The following is a 7,974-nucleotide window of genomic DNA, read 5'->3' as shown; positions in this document are numbered from 1 at the left end:
CCGGTTCATATCTTCTTTCTATGGTCAATGGCATTCTGATTGTATCGGTTAGAATTTGCACCATTGATGCTAATTTAGCTAGTGCGTCGGCGAATTGGTTTTCTTCTCTTGGCAAATACGTATATTCAACTTCATCTAGTTGCTTCGTGAGAGTTTCTAAATGAGCTTGATACGTAACGAGACTTTGACTTCTCACCTTCCATCTCTTGGAGATTTGGTTAATGATTAGTGAAGAATCACCGTAGATTCTTAGCTTCTTAATTCCCAAGGCAACAGCTGTTTCTAACCCCAAAATACATGCTTCATATTTTGCTGCGTTGTTGGTGACATCAAAATCGATGTTTCATTGAAATTGGGATACGTTCCTCATTGGGTGATACGAGCAAGACTCCTACACCACAACCTTTTTGGTTTGAAGCTCCATCGAAATAGAGCCACTACTACAAAAAGTGTGCTTTTTCGACGCTTTTAAACCTTATTTTCGACACAAAAAAGCGTCGCAAAAATATTTCTCGACGCTTCTAAAAAGCGTCGAAAATAAGTGAGTCGAGAATTTTTTTTTGACAAAAAAAAGCGTCGAGAATCTCGACGCTTTTCTATGTCCAAAAAAATATACAAAGCGTCGAATTTGCAGTAGTTGGCGCACTTATTCGACTTTATCGACGCTTTTTTGTGTCTAAAATCCTTAGATTGGTGACACTCTTTTGTGTCTAGAGTTTCAAATATTTGATGTTCAATATTTTGGCGACGCTTTTTTCTGTCATTGTTTTTTATGTTAGGGACACTTTTTCTTGTCCATATTCTTTTAAAAAAGAAACCCAAAATATATTTACCAAAAATCATGCGTCTAAAAAAAAATTACCAAAAAACGTATTTCATACTGAAAATATAACCAAAATATGTATATAAACCTAAAAATTGGGGCAAACTTTTTTTTATTTAATAGAAGTATATTATAGTACATGTACAAAATCTCATAGTAATGAGTTTTCTATTACAACAGATATAACTCCAGCTTATACTTCATTCGTGACTAGTTATAGAGGAACAAATCTGCTCATTTCTTCTAAAAAAATCTTCAATCAATCTCCAATTAGCTGCTCCTTAATATGCTTGCAAGAGGGCGTAAAGAAAAGTTTGAGATGAATGGAGGACGAAGGAAAAACCTTTATAACTAAATGATGCCCCATAATATAGGCCAGGATGGTAGGAGATTACATCCGAGGATAGCAAAATTTAGAGGAAGCAACTGCCCTTGAAGGTTGCCTGATGCCAAAAAAAAAAAGTAAATTTATCAACAAACTTGTACCTATAATCCTCAAACAAAAGTAACTGCAGCAGGGAAGAATTATAGCGACTAATTCCTTCCTGAACATTCTCCCCCGTATTCAGTCATGAACATTCTTCACGAACACACAGACACAATAAAGGACACAAACACATCCATGAAGATTATTGGGCCAGCAACTCAGTCAGCAATGGAAGGCAGTAGCAAATATGCAACAACGCCACAACGCGTGCAACAGTAACATCATACAATAATAGCAGCAACATCAAACAAGAACAAAAACAGAACAAACAACAACTAACAACAAAAAAACAACACATATGTACCTGCAACACCCAAGCTATTGCCAAGTCACCTGCCATGAGGCTGCAAAAAGGTAGCAAGACCCATTTCATGTATTGGTTCTTACACAAGAATTTTTAATTACTATCTAAATAAATATCAACTCATGAACAAAAAAAATTATAAGCCACTAAATCACTGATCGAGCATGGTGTAATCCTCTCATTTCATAGTTGATAATAGTAGTCTTCAACTCAGTTCTTAACTTAACAAAAAGAGTATGTAAAGAGATGTACACGTTGACCAAGCATAATTTTTTTTTTGTTTAGCACTGAGAAAGTATCAGAGTATGTAAAGCTTTCTTATAACCAACAATTTAGCTAAACATAATAACTTTCTACGTAATAAGACTAATAACTAACCTTAAAAGTATCAATTTCAAACAGAAAAAGTTCTGAATAAAAAAAAATGTAACCTTTGTTCCTGGGTTCCTCTAAATGCAACAATAATAGCATTTAGATCCTTAGCAACCCCAACATATGCCTGCATTAGACAGAATAATGATATTAGAGAGAAGTGAGGAACTGACAAAAATTCTGTGAAGCATATAGGATAGATAAAGATGTGACTACGCACCTACAAGCAATGCTGGACATCAACAATAAGCTCTATGATTTCAAATCCCTATTAACAGGAAACGATTTCTAATTAAGAAATTTACATACCTAAACATAATGCCCACTAGAGATAATCTGAGAAAATAAAACATGTAAACAGAAATTTAATAATAGTAAGTCAAGAACCTTTGTCATTCCATTACATCTTGAGCAAGTAAAGGTAAATAGTTCAGTCAAGTCTGACTCATACACCTGTGAACAACAAAAAATTAGAATCCATCTATAGATTAGCCATAAAATGCTACCTCAACAGCATTACGAAATCAACTCAACAGCAAAAGCAAAACACAACCCAAAATTACCAAAAGTTCACAATAATAGGAATATAGGGAGCAATGGACCAAGCAAGTAATCCAAATTAAACAAGCAGTATATATAGTTAAAACAAAAGCAATATTTGACCAAAATTAATGCAAATCAATATCACAGTAATAGTGCCCACTTGAGATTATGATGAAGATTCGGACAATCCACCTTAACACAGTCAGAGTTCTATTCTTCTGATAAAAATTCACTGCCCACAAAACTAATTAACCAAATTGGTAACTAAATGATCTCTATCTACACCCAATCGCCATAATTATAAACAAACAACACAAATTTATACAAAAACAAACTAACTACTCAAAAAAACATGAAACATAATGTAATGCAGTAATAGAAATCTGAAATCAAATTTAGGATACATATATTCAAAACAATGTAGACCCATTAAAATCCAATTCAAAATTAATCAAATCAAAATGTTAAGAAGAACAAATACCCAGAAAAATTAGAATAAAAAAATGAGGTTACCTTGGGTAAAACGAGCAACAAGCTTAACATCAAGATTACCTTCAATCTTTCGGGCTTCTTTTCGGAGCTCTTCCCACCTAGATTCCTACAACTCCATACTCAGATCCGACATCCTACCCACCTGACCCAATTAGCACAACCCACCAGACTAAAGAAACCTTGAAATTTTTATTTTTCAATCAATTAAACCCATCATCAGACCATACATTGGTAACATTATTGAAAAAAAGCTTTGAAAACAATCCAAAAACCCAATTTCAAATAAAAAAGGAAAAAAAAAACCAAAAACAAAAGATACGCCTTAATGTTGTCGGCATAGAGATGAGGAACAAATTGATTAAAATTAGATAGATCTGATTATATAATTGATGTATCTTAATTTGAAATGATTTAGAGAGACAAAGATCTAAACTTATATTTATTTACCTCATTTCAAAATAGAATTAGAGAGGGACGCCGGACGAAGATCTAACTTTAAAACTGATGTAGCACGCTTAGAAGTTGATTCAAGAGGGGCGAAGATCTGAATTTGTATTTGATTCAAAGAGGAGCGAAGATCTGAGTTTGAAATTCATGGTTCCACGAGCCTCTTTGTAGAATTATGAATGTAGGTGAGAAGAATGGTTAGGGTTGATAACTGAGTGGTAAGGGGTTGGTTTTTTTTTTTCTTTTTTCCTAAATTTTGAAATCGTGTGTGTTGAATTCACATGTTAGTCACGTGCAAGAGTTTCTCGGCGCTTTTTTCTACTGAAAACTGATTTCGACGCTAAAAAGCGTCGATAAAACACGCATAGTAAATTTAAGAGATGACGCTACTTGTCTAGCGTCGAAGGCCCAGCGTCGAGAAAGTACTCTTTTTGTAGTAGTGAGCGTCCAGCTATCATCTTCGGTCATGAGTAAATCTTCGTCATGGAAATCGTACTCATCTTCTTCTTTCTCAACTTCTTCTAGCGGAAAGTCTGCTAAGAAGTCAGAAACCGAAGAACCTTTGATGGCTTTTTGTGGCACAAATTTCAAGTCAAACTGAGCAAGATTGACTATCCACCTTGATAATCTGCCATTGAGTGTTGCTTTTTCAAACATGTATTTGAGAGGATCCATCTTGGACACGACATGCACTGTATGAGTGAGCATGTAATGTCTTAGTTTATGTGCGGCCCACATAAGTGCGAGACACAACTTTTCAAGTGGTGTGTATCGTGTCTCGTATCCTTGAAGCTTCTTACTCAAGTAGTAGATTGCATTCTCCTTGCTTTCAATCCCTTGTGCTAATATTGCCCCCATCGTTCTCTTGTGACCGTAAGGTAGAGTCGGAGAGGAAAGTCAGGTATTGCTGGCCCTAGCACGGGTGGGTTTGCCAGGTACTCTTTGATTTTGTCGAAAGCTTTTTGACAAGGGAATAAACGCGTCGTCAATTGTCTATCCCTAGATCAAATACAATTTATACAACCTAAACAAACCTAATGCGAGTATAAGGCAAGCATAGGGGTCGAACCACAGAGAACGGTAAACACCACCAAATGTTATCGACAATTAAGCTAGTCCGGAATAGGGGATAAACAAACTAAAGTCTAAAAAAATGCTAAAACAAGAAATAAAACATTAAGGCACCAAGGGAAATGGGTAGGTGAAGTTAACGCTTGACCATACAATAACAAAGTAGCATATCAATGGTAAACTAAACATACATGAATATCGAAGTAAAGGGTCCAATCTAGCCGCCTTCCGGGGTCAATTGGCTTCTCCTAACATAGCCTCTATGTTTCCACATTAGAACCATATACTAGGAGGTACTATTAAATAACAATCGATAGTAATGAATCTCAACTAAGTCAACTTCCGTTAATTGTTAGTAAAGACTCATCTTTGATCAACTAACAATGTGCACTTGCAAGAAAGACCAAAGAATATCAAGCATGCAAAGACTTTAATCACCATTAACATAACCCCAACATTAAAAGCATGAACAATTAGCAACTACACCATCCCCACACCCTTGGCTAAATGACTACTCACAAATCATGTTGAAAACAATATCAATCATCAAATCAATAAGCATCAACATGATTAATAAGCAAAGAAGAAAATTAAAAGCAAATAAACAAAATCAAGAACAAAGGTAAAGAAAGAGAGTAAGAAATTGCTCATTAATTGAAGATGAAGGTCTACAAAGGATTGAACAAGCTCCTTCTTCAAAATCCAAGTTCATTAATGAAGAAAACCTCACTTTCTCTCTCTACCAATGAAGACTAACCCTAACCCTAACCTAACCTAAAACTAAAACTAATTATAGAGAGGAATAGATAGTTATTGAATTGTTCTAATTACCCCAAAAATTGGGTATTTATACTAAGCTAGCCAAAGTAAGAAAAATAAAAGAAGGAAAATAAAATAAAGAAAGAAAAGGAAAATAAAAAGAAAAATAAAATAGAAAAGAAATAACAGAGAAAAGAAATAAGAAAAGGAAAAGGAAAAGAAATAAAAATAAAGGAAAAAGAAAAATAAAAACCAAAATCCCCAAAACTATCAGCTACCCCCGATTTCCCCTTCTTCCCAATTCATGGCTGCTCTCTACTCCATTGAAACACATCACCATCACCACCGTTCATCAACCATCAATGGCTATCCTCGCTTCGACCTCCAATATCAACCGTTCGATCTTATTAAACATCATGTGCGCGTCTCGTGAAATGGTTCGATCGAACCGATGGTTGGTTCGAACGAACTACGGGGTTGGTTCGGTCGAACCATGGGTATGTTCGACCACTACTCTTCGAATAACAAAACCCACAAAGTCTCTGACTCGAAGTTCGATTGAACCACAAACGGTATGCTCGAACTTGATTGATTTTCAATTTGTTCTGATTTGCTTAATTGAGGGGCCGAATTGCTTGTGCGAAATGGTTGCTTAATTGTTGCTGGTTTAGGTGCGGCTGATTGCGGGTGTAAAGCAGGCTGTTGTGAGGTTGATTGCGGCGGCTGGGTTGCGTTGGTGTTGGTGGTGTTGGGGATTGCGTGGCTGCTGTTGCGGGGCAATGGTGCGAATTGGAGCAGGGGGAAAGGGAGGTGAGTGTGGTGTTTGCGGGGTTGCAGTTGGTGGTCAGATGGTTGGTTGTGTTGCTGTTGGTGTTGTTGCGGGGTGAAGCAGGGGATGTGCGGTGCTAGGTGGCTGGTGCAGTAGGCGCGTGAATTGGTGGGTGATTGTTGTTGTTGTGGCGGTCAGGTGGTTGTTGGCTGGTGGTTGGAAGTTGGACTGGTGGTGAGTGGTGTGAGGGGTTGCAGCAGGTGAGTGAATTGGTGCTGGTGTGTGTGGTGTTTGCGGGGTTGCAGGCTGGTGATAGGTGGCTGTTGTGGTGTGTGGTGGAGGATAAGGGAGGTGGGGTGAAGGTTAAGGGGCAGCAGCAGGGGTTGGCTCAAGATTTGTGCCTCGAACCTCGGACTTCGAACTTGATTTGAACACGGAAATCGAGCGTCAACCCGAACACACCTACAACCAAAAACCAAACATGAGGGGAGAATTGGGACAAAGAATAAAATAAAATAAAATGAAAATAAACAAAGGACGAAATAAAACAAAACCACGACAAATAAAATATAATAAATAAAATAGAAATAAATAAAATAAAATAGAAAATAAGAGACATAAAACTAAACTAATAAAAATAAAACAAAAACTATACAAGCAAATAAAGTAAAATAAAATACGAAAATAAACTAAAGCTAATAAAATAAAGAAAATAAACTAAAACGCTCCCAAACTACCAAATAAACAAGAAACTTTATTAAAGAGAAAACAAGAGAATGAAAGGGAAAATAAGATAAAATAAACACGAAAATGACTCTAAAACTACTCCCTAAGAGTGACATAAATGTCACTCATCAAATTCCCCCAAGATAAACCTTTGCTCGTCCTCGAGCAAAGCTAAGGCAAAAGAGAACAAGATGGAATTATTAAAGGCAAAAGAAACAAAGAGAAAGAATGTACACTAACTCACTGTCGTAGGAATCACGGATGCATTTAGCGTATGCATCAAGCCCTTTAAACCCCTATGTCGCCAAAGAGGACGAGTAAGCTCTCGTGAGGGTTTCCTAAGAGGTTTAACCCACAACTCTTGGCAACACATAACATTCAAGGCAAAGGTGAAATCAAGAAAACTCGAGTTTTGATATTTCAAACCAAACACAAACAATGGGCTAAATGCACAAGAATACAATCCTTTCTAGACATTAAAGGTAGCCAAGCAAAAGAATAGCTAAGGTTGATGCACACATAAAGCATGCAAAGGGTAGAGAACTTAGAGGGACTTACACTCCTCCTTATCTCCGACCAAACTCCCGTATCCTCACTAGTTTTGCATCCACTTTTAAGGTGATATCTCGAGATTCCTCGAAGGAATCGGAACAAAATAAGCAATGAAAAACATTTAGGCTACCCGACATCTTGGCATTGATAGCTCGCTCAATAGGCTTGGCTTGATTACCCTCCATCGGTAGTAACTAAACCTCACTAAGGTCAAAAGGTCTTAAAAGGGTTGAAACATTTAGGTTAGGGTAAAGGGTGTGGAAATAAATTTGGAAATTGGTGGTAAACTTAGAAGTGAAGCAAGGTTGATCATTCCTCAATTCAAATTCAATAAACTACCAACTTTCAAATCAAAAATCCTAGCAACTCCTCCCCCAAGCTTATTCTTTTTCAACCAAACAACAAATATTTTTGTATTTTCTCAATATTTTCTTCCTTTTTTTTCATTTCTTTTTATTCTTTGCTCTCGCCTCTTTTAACTTTGAGCGGCTTTTTCTTTCATTTCCTTTATTTTCTTCTCATTTACTCAAACCATTCAACATAACAAATATAATCACAAGTACCAAAATTTGAGTTTTTCACTTCTTTTTCATTCTTTTTCTCACTTTCATTAACCAAAAATACAAATC

The 7,974-nt window shown here is 36.4% G+C and overlaps 1 long non-coding RNA gene across 1 annotated transcript; it reads right to left on the bottom strand.

Annotated features, from left to right (window-relative positions):
- Window positions 1–871: 871 nt before the first annotated feature.
- On the bottom strand, window positions 872–3,289 carry LOC145585421 (uncharacterized). Its single transcript, XR_014100652.1, has 3 exons — window positions 3,043–3,289; window positions 2,374–2,439; window positions 872–1,266 (listed from the first exon to the last, which is right to left on the bottom strand). It is a non-coding gene; the product is annotated as an uncharacterized LOC145585421 (long non-coding RNA).
- Window positions 3,290–7,974: the final 4,685 nt, after the last annotated feature.

Source organism: Chenopodium album, chromosome 2 (genome assembly GCF_948465745.1).
Source record: "Chenopodium album chromosome 2, dcCheAlbu1.1, whole genome shotgun sequence".
NCBI lineage: Eukaryota > Viridiplantae > Streptophyta > Magnoliopsida > Caryophyllales > Amaranthaceae > Chenopodium > Chenopodium album.
Note: the sequence above shows the minus strand (reverse complement) of the source record. Positions and strands in the feature narration are given on the sequence as shown.